Source organism: Tachypleus tridentatus, chromosome 7 (genome assembly GCF_004210375.1).
Source record: "Tachypleus tridentatus isolate NWPU-2018 chromosome 7, ASM421037v1, whole genome shotgun sequence".
Taxonomy (NCBI): Eukaryota; Metazoa; Arthropoda; class Merostomata; order Xiphosura; family Limulidae; genus Tachypleus; species Tachypleus tridentatus.
The window spans coordinates 70,005,843-70,020,785 of NC_134831.1; the positions used below are offsets into that span (position 1 = coordinate 70,005,843).

Here is a 14,943-nt window from a genome sequence, read left to right on the forward strand (position 1 = left end):
ACGTTTCCCTGTGTGAGTTACAAGTTACTCCAGTTTTCTACCAACCATTTTTCATTTGTTAACAGAATTTACTTCCTTACAATAGATATAACTAATTATTTCACAAACTTGTCACCAAAGTAGCATTTAAGTGATTTTTGTTCCTCCTGTTATTGAAAAATACTGAATGTGCTACACAGTGACACATATTGGTGACCTGTAAGAGTACTGCATTTCCTTAAATTACAACAGGTTGCAAAATTAAATCAAACATGAAGAGAAAAATAACCCATTTTTTAATTTTTTCACAGTTTTAAGGTCTGAATGCAATTTACCAACATACTTTGGTAATGAAGTCAACACTTCCATCATGTTATCACAAAGGAACTTCATCATTCCATTCCTGATACTGTTGTGAGACACATCAATCATGAAAATAAATGCTGGTGGCTTGGGGAACACCCCATTCTGAAATTAAACAAATTATGAAAAATGTTAAAATGAAGAAGGTAATTAATACTTCATTTTAAATAGTTATATGTGAATTATTTCATTTTTAAAAACAAACTTAAAATTACTGACTTAAAATTATTCACAGTGTGACGTTGTATAAACTAGTGTACAACATGTACACATGAAATTTTTATTCAGTTTATGCTTGATTAATTGGCTGTTTATTCAAGTATGTTAAAGCTTTATTACAACTATAAATGCTTCAGTTTCTTACCTATATAACTGTCAGTGCAAATTTTTCTTCAAAAGGTAAAAATATTTCAGATCATTAAACGATTTGTTTAGAGAATAACTAGTATAACATTTGGATTGTTAAAACAAATACAAAGACATTTTAGCTGGTATATATATATATAAAGTATTAGAACAGGCTATTACAAACATAATTACATTAAAACCTATAGTGCTCTTTTTATAAAACCACACCAAACCACCACCACCACTCAAAATTGTATATGAAACTCTAAAGCTTTCCTTTATCTCAAAAACATAACAAACCACCACCAAATAATTAGTACAAGAACCTAGCTGTTCCAAAAAAACACCACCATACCACCACCAAACATTATACAATAATCTAAGAAGTATTTTCTTAAAAACAATATCACCAACATACAATATTACACAAGAATCTACAAGGCTATGTTTTAAAATATATACTACTACTACATAAAATAGCATTAAAATTTGTGTCTTTTCTATAAACCATATCAAGAATAAATCAAATTGATGATTGAACTGACATAGAAACCCTTATAATCCGAGCACTTTCGAAATGTTCACCTTTCAAAAGTGCTCGGGTTATAAGGATTTCTATTTCAGTGTCATTTAAACTTCTTGCACCTACATATTTTAAACACATCAAATTGATTATTAAAATTTAAAATGAACTCATAACAATTACATGCAAACCCTGATAATATTTATGAAAGGCCTTCAACATTTTCATAACTCAATGTATATAAAACCAAATTCCCTTTGTGTTAATGACTTCATTTGTCATAAATATCTGTCCTATAATTACTGAACTTTTTAAGAGCCACTTGACAATCTATTTCACCTGCTTTCATAAAATATTATGCTCTAATGACATTTTACTTAGTGTCATTAAATACACGAGATAGCTGCATCTTAAAAACTTCTATATTGCCATATGGAACACATTTTTCTGGTCCCAGCATATAAATTTTTTGTTTCAGAAAGGGCTGTTATATATTCTTCCCCAAAGTGATAAATTTTAATGGCATAACACAGCCTACAAAATGTATTCTGATACAAGTTTTCCTTTGTAACTTTATACTAACTGTGAATGTTGCACAACTTGCCGATATGCATATTCAAACTAGTTTTAATTTAATGTATTAAACACTCCTGTAAAACACAGCAGTAACACCAAAGTACAAAATATAATTTTCTGGCAATAAAATGAAAGCCATGAACCCTCAAATTCATAGTCAGGGTGGAGAAATTACTAGGTCATTCTCAATCTTTAGGTTAGGAATAATAATTTTATTTACACTTGTCATAATTTTTGTTTCATTTTAAATGTATACAAATGGGCATTAAAAATACTATGGCCATTAAATTTTGATTTTTTTTTTCTACTAAAGAATATTTTAAAATGTTATCAGATGTATTGTACACCACACAGTAAGGCAACAGAAAGAGGTTGTGACAATATTATTTGGAAAGATTAATAAGTGCTGTGCACATATATAAATGAGTGTGTGAACAAATCTCTTTTTTATCAAGAAATGTCTTGAATACTTGAGGTTTTACTACACTCAACATTTTTCAAATGTTTACACAACTTTTCATTTTTGTATGAAAGGAGTGTTCAGAATAAAATAACAATAATCATAAACTGAAAAGAAATTATCAGACAATTATAGTTAGCTGTAAGCAGTAATTTGTCTATTATTAAAAAAAAATGAATGATTTTACACAATATTATTTCTGTAAACTAGAGAGCTACATTTATGTGATAAAAGAGTAGTGAAGTAAGAATTATTTGCTATGTTAGTTCAGCCTTAAGTAATAGTAGGATTGTTATGGAAAAAACACACACATAAACAGAAACATTGATTGATAATTTAATTAGATCACAGGCTGTTTAAGTAAATGCACTAATCCAGTGGTTTCCAACTGTCAGTCTACAGGCAGATTTCAGCTGGTCCACAAAATTATTGAAAAAAAAGTTTTAAAACATACAGTTATGACAGAAAGTGTTCGTACCCCTGTGTCATGAGTAGTTTTTCCTCACAACTTTAAAAGTATCATGATTAGGATAATGAAAGTATAGTATATTATAAATATTATACTAGCATACATCTACATAAATTTCTATGTAAATTGAACGACAAATAAAATGTTTATAAACAAATAACCAAACATAGGAGGGGCAGAAAGTGTTTGTGCATCTACTTTAATGGTCAGTTGTGTAGCCTTTCAGGTGAATTACTTGGTGCAATCTCTCCTCATAGCCCTTCATGATCGTTTGACAGTACTCAACTGGTATTTTCTTCCATTCTTCTTTACAGAAGGCCTCCAACTCTTGCAAGTTTTTCGAATGGCGCTGATGAACCTTGGTCTTCAACTCATGCCAAGCATTTTCAATTGGGTTGAGATCAGGTGACTGCGATGGCCACTCCACAACACTTATATGATTCCTCTGCAACCAGAATTGCACATATTTCGATGTGTGCTTAGGGTCATTGTCAAGCTGGAAGATCCAATGACACCCAAGCCGCAAATGAGCATCATTCTTGACATAAGTGCCTAACATATCAACGTACTCGTCTTTTTTCATGATTCCATTGATGTGGTGAAAACTGCCTACACCAGAAGAGCTGAAGAAACCCCATAGCATGATCGAGCCACCTTCGTGTTTAACTGTATGGACGGTGTTCTTTGGAAGATTTCCTTCCCCCTTCTTACGGAATATATTGAGAACATCATTGTGGCCAAAAAGCTCGATTTTAGTCTCGTCTGACCAAAGAATACTCTTCTGATAGGTAAAGGGTATATCTACATGCTTTCTTGCATACCTCAATCATGCTTCTAAATGAACAGGTTTTAAATATGGAATTCTACGAGGACAGCATGCTTTGAACCCAGAAGAGCATAACATGTTCATAACTGTAGAGGTGCTTACTTCAACTCCAGTTTCCCTTACCAGTTTCTGTATGTCATTATGTGTTCAACGAGGGTTCCTACTAACTTCTCTGAGAACCATCCTCTTGGTTCTCTCTGGAATTTTGGTGGGGCGTAAGGAATGAGGGAGGTTAGCAGTTGATTCTGTAAGTTTCAACTTGGCAATTATGCTTTGAACAGTAAATTTCAGCATATTAAGTTGTGTAGCAATACCAAAAAGAGATAAACGAGACTTGTATTTTACAATAATTCTGTTTTTTAAATCACTGGACAGTTGTTTCCTGTTCGCCATGATGACCAAGCAGACACTGACAGAGACAGTGCTAAATTGCCAGAATTACATATTTTTGCTGGCTAAATTCCAATAAATATGAACCCAGTGTCTAGTTCTGAAATGGTATAATGTAGTTTATTCGCCAAACTAAACAAAATTTTTACGGGAATATCAGTTTTTTCACACATTCTGAACTGTACAAACACTTTCTGTTCCTCCTATTTTTGGTTATTTGTTTATAAACAGTTTATTTGTCATTTAATTTACATAAAAATTTATGTTGATGTGTGTTATTATAATGTTTATAATATGTTATACTTCTATTAGCCTAATCATGATACTTTTTATGTTATGAGCAAAAAACCAGTTGGGATGCATGGGTAAGAACACTTTCTGTTGTAACTGTAACTATTGACGTATGTTGTTTTACAGTGTAATTTCAAAGCTAAAATTGTACCAAATGGTAGAAGAAATTTTGGGATCAGAATTAGGTGGTCCTCAGCTGGACAAAAGTTGGAAACCACTGCACTAAACTAGGTATACATATACAAACACAGCCTAGATTTTGCTAGTTTTGAATATTCTGCATGCAAAATGTGTATTATATTTTGCATGAAATGTTTTTCTTAGCTATTGTTCTTACCTTGCAGTAGTCTTTTGTGGTTAAATACTCATAAGATCCAAGACACAGCTCAGGTCTTTGAAATGTGTCTATTCTCTGTCCCATGTGATCAAGATGGTTAATGTACTCGTGAGGAACTGCAATACATGTGCACTGATAAACAGCATAAAACTTAACCAATCACTAGTCCATGAGGACAAAAATGAGAAACTATAAACAACATTTGGCACTGTGCAATAACCTGTTCATAAAACACTAGCAATTCTGACAGTCAATTAACTAGAGAATAAATCAAATGCTGAAGATTCTGGCAGACAGTTGAAACATTAATATGTCCCAAGAACAGGAAGGTACCAACCATTAGATCAACTGATGATCAGTCACACAGATATGCATTTGTAATACTTGCCCTAACAAAGTTAATCATGAACTGTTCAACTTAAAGAATAACAGCAAGAAGTTCAACAAAGCAATGATTAATGTCATAGCATTTACCAAAGAAAATAAAGCACCAAATCTTGACCACAAAATTAGTAGAATCTCTTAACAATGGATCTTTACAAACTTAATTGTCTTGAAAAAACAAATTAATCATTGAAGTTGTTTATAATTGCAAATAAACCATTAAAATGTCATGTTTATAATTTAGAATAAACAATTAAAGTTTGTTTTCTTTGAAAGATGACTTATGCAGAGTGTACATGATGAACACAAATAAGTTAAATGAGAGGCTAATGCTTACTTGCAGGGAAAGTCTTGAAGGACTAATCTACAACAGTAGCTCAGGTTGAAAGGATTATGCTTCAAAAGCCTTTCTTCACATGGGCTTACACTTATTTTTCCAGAGGTCGATACTGTATCTGGGAAGACTGAAAGTGAATGTGATGTGACTGGCTGTTGGTTCTAGTAAAGTGGTTGGTGGAACGAGTGATGCATTGCTCAGTGATAGCCATAAATTGTTGATTTCAAAAGATGAGTCTCTATTTAGTTATGATTACAAGAACCCTCAACTAATCATATCATGGCCACTTCATTCCTCATGGAATACCACACAAGTCCTTGAAAAAAACCAGTGCAAGCTGGTCTTAAGATAAAAGACAGAAGGCATTCAAAACATCATCCTTTTACTAAAGTCACTTATAAAGATTTGTCCTCCAATACTTTCTCTACAAATGTCACTCTGAACTAAGCAATTACTGCCCATTTCACCTTTGTTTGTTCAATTAAATAGAACATTTATAATTTCAAATAGACCAGTAAGAGTAAATTAGAGTAAAGTCACTAATAAATCAGGTAACAATTGATTAATACAAAATGCAACTTAATTTATAACTAACAAATTTCCTACTAGCTTTGTCAGAATTACCACAAAGGTAATTAATAAAACTTCCCATCTCTTCACCAATAAACTTTAAATTTAGAAACAATGTATTTGAATCAAAATATTAAAATCTTGTAAATAATATCATATTTACAAATGGTAGTTTGTTCTACACATTGTTTGCAAAACACTTTATACTGATGAATATGCAAGCAGAAATGCTAACACTTAAACAATTTTTCTAGAAATGCTAATAATTTTTAGGACTAAATACACGAATATGTTAATTTTATTGTTGCTCTGAGGACTATCAAAATGCTGTGTTCAATTAAATCTTCCAATGGCAGTAAAACAACTATAAAGGTGAAAAGTGTTGAATGATAATGTGCATTTCATGGTGAAAACTCTGAAAGTCCAAATATGGATATTATATGTGCTTAAAACTCAAGACTCTTGGATACAAAGATCTTGAACTTGGCATATTTTCTTCACATGTTTAGAAAGTTAATTAGAAGCACTAAAGAATCATTTATAATCACCAAAGTATTGAAAAAACATCTAATTAACAAGTTTGAGTAATCAATTTAGGGGTATCCTAAAGTAATTTTAAAATTATTCTAAACCATAAAAAAAGACCTTGTCAGAACATTTTGATGAACTGGAATGAAATCTCCAAAGAACCACAACACACTGAATCAAAAATCAAAAACATTTTAAGAGAGGTAGAATGTATTTCAGACACACATAGAAATGCAAATATGAAAATAAAGTTAGCCTATTAAATAAAGCAGAGGCTCTTAAAAACATTAACTTATAATTTGACAGCAGTTTAAGCTGGATATACAAAATATATCTATATATAGTGCAAAGCTCGTACACAAAATAGAGCAGTAGAAAATATTTTAAAAACAACAATAATCACAGAAAATTAACTCAGTAACATCCTTACTCTTAACCATGAATTCCAACAAGTAACAGCTAGAAATCCAGACTTTTATTTCCATCAGATGAAACAAAATACAAAAAATAAAAAATATAATAGCTATACTTCAAAGTATAATCTAATAAATTTTAAAGCATCTAACAAGTGGTGGTATGAGCTTTGATATGATCCTATGTCAAATGTTTACCCATGACCTTACATATACATATATACTGGAATAATACAAAAGTTTAAATCATACTGATGAGAATACTTTAGAAACATCATGCACTTTAGTAATCAGAATATTAAGATCTTGTACATAACATCAAATGAATAGTAGTTCATTAAAACAGTTGTTTGAAGGACATCTTATACTAATGAATAAGCAACCTGAAACACTGATAATTAAACATTTTTTTCTCGAAATGGCTCATTTTCAGGACATAGGAAGCACACTGCAAGGTAACTTACAAACTATTTGTTTATCACATGCTGTCATTAGCAATTGAAGTTAAGTGTGAATTTGATGTCACAAATCATTCTTTTGTTCATTAATTAGCTAGACTAATAAAACTACCAAATAGGTTATATGATTGTCTCACCACTTTTATATCCAAACTTGACATGTATCAGTATATACACTAATTATGGGTAACAATGAAACACAAAAGCCCACTGTTGAAACAAGATTTTACTTGATAAAACTTTTAATGAAGTTAGAAAAATGTATCCTTAACATGTGAACAAATGTAGAATAATGGTTTTGTTTTTCCAAGTTCTTAAAAAAAAGCTATTGCAGTTATTCTTAGAATTAATAAGAATTCATAACCAAGCCCTAAACTTGCAAATAAAGTAACTGTCTAGAAAGGAATGTACATTGTTTCTGAGGAAGGTAAATCCACCTATCAAATAGACATCAGAAGCATGGAAATAGCCATAAACTTACATACACATACAAACATACATATGTATACTCAGATGTCACAAGATAAGTTTAGGTATCTATAATAAACTTGTATAAGTATATATTATTTCTTAAATATATATAATTTAAGTGAAAATTCACCTCATCATTTTGGTGTTAAAAAACTAATTACAGGTTTATTTAGAATAACAATCAATGTGCTATTTAATTCTGTCTGGTTAAAAATTAATATATAGAAAGGAAGTGCTTAATTTAAGCATGAAATTAAATGTTGCATGAATACAAAATCAATTAAGTTTAGTAGATGATGCATGGTTTTATTCTCACTAAGAAAATTAACCTTTACTGATTATGAACTATAAATAAAAAACAAAAAATAAAGAGTTGTATGAAGAACATTCAATAAAAGATCACTTGTATGTGAGAATTCATCTCTGCCACTTATGTTGTGAAAACCAGGGATGAATAAAACCTTCTTAAAAACTATAATTACCAGTCGTTAACATTTTGTTAACACCAACAAGAATATGACACCTTTCTAGCACAGCTAACTCACTCTATACTAAAGAGCACTGTCATCACTTGGAGAACAAAATATTTCTAAAAACTACAATTACCAGTTCTTAATATTTTCCTTCACCGAAAATATATTTCTAATAGATACTCACCTTCTCTCATTTGTGTTGCCTTATATATGTACAAATGAATTTGCTGTAACATGTAAATAAGCATGTGACAACCCTCCACTAACATTAATGTTACACACCTTCCAAGTGTGGCTGACTCCCTGTGGAGTACTATCATCACTTGGAGATTAGGGACAAAAGATACACCAGAAGAGCCTATAAAATGTGAAATGGCAACTGATAATAAGCGATAGCCAAAGAAGATAGAGATGACCACACAGTGCAGGTAAAAAGGAACAAAAGCATGAGGTACAGTTTACATGCTGGCTTGCATAATTTCCTCTAATGGACAATGGAAGTGAGCAGCCATGGAAAGAGTGAAATGATCAATCTGGTGAGAAAAAAACTTGGAAGATGTATTGAGAATCCACAGTCAATAACACCTAAACTTAATGGTACTGATGTAATGTATCTTTGTTTATGCAACCTTCTGGGCAAAAGGAAGACTGCCACTGATCTCAAGCAAGAGATAAACAGCCATTAAATATGTGCTGAACTCAAACACTTCCACCAAGTTTCTATTGTATTAAATAAGAAGATTAACAAAATGTTCATCTTTCACCTGTGGTTTACCTTCCACTGTTTTTTGAAAGTAGCCTGAAATCCAATTTTTGACTTTGTCCTAACACTTTTGCATAGTAGTGTATAATCACTGGAATACCTGAAGGGCAAGAGACCATTTTGTTTGTAGAATCTTGTCAGGACAAGAGAGCTGACTCACCACAAAATTCAGAAGACCCAGACTGTAACAAGTAAGAAGTTGGACTTCTTGAGATTGAGCCCAGAAAAGAAGATCAGTGTTTGAAAACAATAAATGAGATCAGGTTTCCCCTTGAAAATAGATACGAGAGATAACCATAGTCAAATTATTGGAATGGATGACGACCAGGTTCCTCCCATACTACAGGCAGGAAATGATCCAATGACTGACAAAAAAAAAGGACTCCAAAAATGTTAATGTATTGTGTAAATTTGACTGCTAACCAATGACCAACTGTTTCCTGAGAATCCACGTACCCATCTTGTCAGTGGAGTGTTCAAAAGAAATGAAGATTTGGATGAGGAGGGGAAAAAGGTAGGCCAAGTTGTTGTCTTGTTGTCCCACCAGACAAAACTAACTCAGAGGGTGGAAGAAAGAAGAATGGAGGAGTCCAATAGATCCAGAACAGAGTTCCACTGACCGTGCAACAGTCATTGAACACAACACACATGTGCACAACCACAAAGGACAAGGAATGTCATGAAAGCCCAGTTCCCCAAAGAGAGAGAAAACCTTTAGCACAGGAACAGGAGTCCTGGCTTAGGATATCAAACACTCCATACTACTCAAACATAAAGGAGAAGATTGGGTTCTGCTGAGGTAGGAGTTGAAAAACTGAGAGTTCATCACATGGAAAAAAGACTTTTTCTAAGAAAATAAATGACAACACACTTAAAGTTGTCAAAAAAAGGCAGCAAAAAGTTAAAAGTGAACAGAAAAATGTAATTCACTGAGTGAAAATTTTGTAGAACCACATTCCTGAATATCAAATTCAGAAATGATGATAGTACTGTACAGTGCAGTTGGAGTCAGCTCCACTACCAGTGTGTGTCATGCTTCTATTACAGAAAGATTGTTACATGCTAATTTGCATGTGTTAGCATAAGAGTACATGGGACCATCAAGGCAAACAGTGAGCAAAAATGAGAAAATAAAGAGAGCAGCACAAATTGAAGAATGCCATTATATGAGAAGACAAAAGTTATTATTGAAAGTTTTTTTTACCTCTGCAGGACATTTTTTATGCTGTCATTTAAGTTAGGTAAAAACTAACAGATTGTAAAAAATACATTCAACAGACTGTTCTATTTAAAAAGAAGATATTCCAAGGAAGTTGTATGAAAATTGCTATATGTAAACATATAATAATTTTTTATCTGCATGATGAACCTTCCCAATCTAGTATTATAAACTAAAGATAAAATCTAAAATTGTATAAACAAGATTCAACAAGTTTTATTTTTTTTTAATCAGATAATGGCCAATCTATAATTGTTGAAGAATTGTCTTAGAATTTTCAGAAAAGCTACAGAAGACATCTCTAAATATCACACCCACAGCCCCAAGATGTAAAAACACATTTTTATGGCAATGTGACAAACATTCAAGAGCTCTCAGATTCACAGTCTAGGCAATGCTAATTACTAAGGCATACCCAGCCCAGAAATGTATAAGATGTAAAATTGGTACCTGACAGAATTATCTTAATTTTGATACAGGTGTGTAGCTTGTCTGGATCAGATCCTATACCTCCAATTCTGGTACTGAAGGTTAAACATGAACTAAGAAGTTCTATGAATAACAAACACAATTTTATCCAGTTTAGATGTACATTTTATAATGTGTCACAATAACATTAGATCTTAGTTAGTAATGCTATACAAAGCTGAGATTTTAAAGAACATCTCATAAATAAAGGTCAATAGATGGTTTTACTCTCAGAAATGAAAAACTTATTTCTGTGAGAGCAAATTTTTTATTTTGAAACTTTCATGCATAGCTCATAATATAATTGGTATTTTTCATCTATTAAGTTTTATACGTACCCCACCTTTGCACTTTTAACGTGAATTACTTGTCACAAAAACACAAACATAGGTCTTTAACATAGAAATTAAATGTGCAATTTCCATGAATTTTTAGAGGTAAACTGAGTAAATTTCTTAAAATTATATTTTGTATGAAGGTAGCCTTGCTTGTTTGCATAAAGTACTTGAAAGCTTGAAATTTAGATTACACAACTGCTTCTCCTAATAATAAAACATACCTTCTGTTATTCCTTTACAAAATGCACACTGAAATCTTCTTCCACCATCTATAAACTTCATAAACGAGCACATGTAGGCCTTACATCTTACACAGCGAACTGGGCCCATCTCACCTAAATTGGAAACTGGAGGGTATTGCTAAAAAAAATTTTTTCTTTGGAATATTTACCAACAGTAGTCATCATGCAGCTTTAGACAATTTCAAATCACGAAGATAAATGCTTAAATTTGCATAGTCTGATAAAATAATTGAGATTTAAGTTTTCTAACTAATATAGTTTAAAACCAATTACAAATTAAACTTAATAGCTTTATTCCACTGTAAATAAATTTGAACACATACACTCATTTCCCCTTTAACATAAAGTTGAAGACAAAAAATTATAAACTCTTAAAAGATTGAAGAAATTAAAAAAAACAGTTTTGTTTGCAAAACACTTTAATGAACTTTGTGGTTTATCAATTAACACACCAGTTTTAGTAACTAAATTTAATGCTTTCTACAAAATGTTTATTATAATGTAAATAAAAACAAAGATTCTGCAACAATGAATTTTTTTTTATTAAAAATGTTAGTCAGTTTTAAGAGTCTGGTTCTCAGAGGCTCTCTTTTCCTATCTCACTGTTGTTGTTTTTTTAAATACAAGTACAGACAAAAATAAAAATTGTTCACATTAAAATTATACTGAAATGAAGGTAAACATTCTGATAAAACAAAAGAAAAATTCCTGGATAACACGCATACAACGTAAATTAAAATATCAAGTTGTAGACTTCCTAATTATACTTAAACCTATTCATGTAGGCTTAGTTAATTCATTCAATTTTGTAAAAACACGACTATGAAACTCTACATACTATTACTTTTAATGTAATATTATTATGAAATATGGTAACTTTTAATAAACATTACAAGTCTGTTGTACAAAAAATAAAACAATACTGTTTAAAAAGTACTTTACTAAAGATTTGTCTTGGACTTTATGAAGTTTTTACTGAAGCAATCTGAAAGAAGGATGATCTTCATGCTATAATTAAAAATATTCTTTTCATCTTACCATTTCCATATTTCATTTGTATAACCATTAAAATGAATATTAAAAGTTTTTAAAAGTAAAACTTTATACTTTGTCTTATATTTTTTATTCTAGCACTAACTGTAGCATAAAATAGTGAAATAAAGTTAAAAAAGAAATAAAATCAATAAATTTTTTTTTAAAAAATGCATTCAGATTATAAAAGGTATTTACAGTTATTTATCCTTACAGCCTCAACTTCTAACTTTTCCACATTTGTTTTTCTTTAAATTTTATTATGTTGTTACTGTACTATGGACCCTCTCTGTGTGTTAAAAATAATAAATCACAGCGATAAAGCTCAGGGTAAACAAATAATCAAGTTAGAGCCACGTGACTTGTAGACCATGAGGTTCCCCAACTAACTCGTCTCCTTAAAATGTTTAATTTAATTTTCTTTCCATATAAGCATTGCCACCCAGCCTAAGTTTCTAATGTCTTATGTTTTAGCTAATTGTATTAAAAAACCATATAACAATAAATAAAAATATACATAAAAACAAGTAATTTAACAATCACTTCAGTACGAGGTCATTTATACTCAGATGCCACACCCTTCTTTTTACTTATTGTGTTAACTGTCCAAATCATAATTCTAGTAGTTTTCCAGTATGCATTTTAAACCATAAGCTATATATCAGGCACCAGAACATTTATTCAAACTATTACAACTTCTATGATTTTCTAATTAAAATACAAATATATTAAAGACTTCTATCACTGCATGAAGCATCTAATTTATTTAATACGATGATTTTCTTTTGTCTTGCAATCTCTGACCATCAAAATGAAACATCCGAACTTAAGATTCCTGTACGTTACAATATGCTCTATTAGTTATAATCACGTCTATCTGACAAGTGGATGTGAGTGAATAATTGGTTTGAAATGCTTTAAAAAAATGGGAGGGGGCCTTTGGCGGGTTTTGCAAATTCCGATATCTCAACAAACCAAGATGGCAAAAGTTCAAATTTTATATTTTTCTTGTCGGTAAGTTTAATTTGTGTTTATAATTGAATAGGCATTATAGAAGCTGTATTACTGAAGGTATAAAATCTGAATAAGGGGTTCAGATGTGTCACATGGCAGACAAGTAAAGACTGATAATTTAAAATATTTCCTTTTGATATTAAAACTTGAAAAATATTAAAGTTGGAACTATAAACTACAATTTGATGCTAAGTTTACTGACATATATTGGTAATAAAAATATTTAATTAAATTGTGGATGAAATTCTGTAAAATGATCTTGATGTGTGCACTACAAGGTTGGTCAAATTGTTTGAGCCAGTAATGGTTAAGTGATGGTATATTTTTAATGGTAGACTTCAGTGAGCTGTCTCATCAATAGATGAACTAAATATTTGGATGTTACAATTGATTTATAATTGTCTAAGTTTTTTCATTCCACGAGTTGAAACACCTATTTTACTTTATACTGCTCTAAATAAATTAGGTTTTAAGTTGATATAGAATTATATTTCTTTTTTCTACTTAGGTCAAATCAAGAAAATGAAATTAATAATTCACTTTGTATTATGAATAAACAAATCAGTTTTATAAGATTAGGCCAACAGATTACCCTAAGTGCATTGTTCTAAACAAATTAACCCCAGAAACTAAAATAACTAGCTGATACTGCTTGAAACTAATCAACTCAATAATATGAGAAAGTATTTTACGTTCTTGTGAAATAATCACTTCACAAGTTTGAGCACCTAATTTTCCTTGCTCTAAATTACAAAACTTCATAAAATAGGGCAAATAATCTCTATATTTTCCTAAAATAGTCAATTAGTTCATTTTTTTTTAGTTTAAACATTAGAAATTGTGGCAAAAAGTGTGCTTTCTTCCAAGTATGTCACTACCAATATGTAATTTCCTTATCCAAAAACCTATGTAATAAAGTTAACAATAACGAAGAAAAAATACCCACTTCTCCTTTCTTCAGTTTAGCAAATGGACTTATTGTTATAGCAAAGGGAATAGCTGTCTGTTTCAACATTTCAAATGTTGTAGGAACACTGTAGATTGTGGATCTTATAAAACGAGGGCTGCAATTCCCTGGAAACAATTCAGAAAATTAAGTTATAATCACATTAGCTGTAGATGAATACTATCTAAATTGAAAAACATTTACACATATTTCAATTTATTCATGTATCAAAAAATGTCATCAAATACTTTTCTGACACTCACAAGTTGCAATAAGTCATTAAAATTCACTTTAGTATTTGAATAACTAATCTCCAGAACAAAATTTGCTTTCCACCACTCCCATAATAACAATATTATAATAATTGTAAATACTAACGAAATTAGAGAGAAAGAAGCGATAAACTGACAAATTATGTTTGGGGGGGGAGAGGAAATCCTGTTTATTATGACAATAAAAAATCTCTTATGGCATCTAGAAATTTTTATGGCCATGCTTAGAGCACCTGAAAAAAACTAATTTTGTATTCATAAATTATTGAAAGTTTATAATATTGTCACAAACTATGTACTCCATGGTCAAAAAGGCACAAGTGAAACAATTTGGCATCCCAGTGTTTTTGCCACAAAATCAAATCGTGATATGATCAAGCCCAGCAAACATCCATTTTTAAAAAAACATTTTCCCATACTTGTCTCTTATTTCACAAGATTTTTCACATGATT

The 14,943-nt window shown here is 30.9% G+C and overlaps 1 pseudogene across 1 annotated transcript in view; it reads right to left on the reverse strand.

Annotated features, from left to right (window-relative positions):
- Positions 1-14,943, reverse strand: part of LOC143255921 (protein transport protein Sec24C-like) — a 57,498-nt pseudogene that overhangs the window by 27,719 nt on the left and 14,836 nt on the right. Inside the window, exons 7-10 of the transcript XR_013030927.1 lie at positions 14,219-14,346; positions 11,206-11,344; positions 4,563-4,678; positions 323-447 (exon numbers count right to left, since the gene is read on the reverse strand). The product of XR_013030927.1 is annotated as a protein transport protein Sec24C-like (transcript). The remainder of the gene's footprint in view (positions 1-322; positions 448-4,562; positions 4,679-11,205; positions 11,345-14,218; positions 14,347-14,943) is intronic.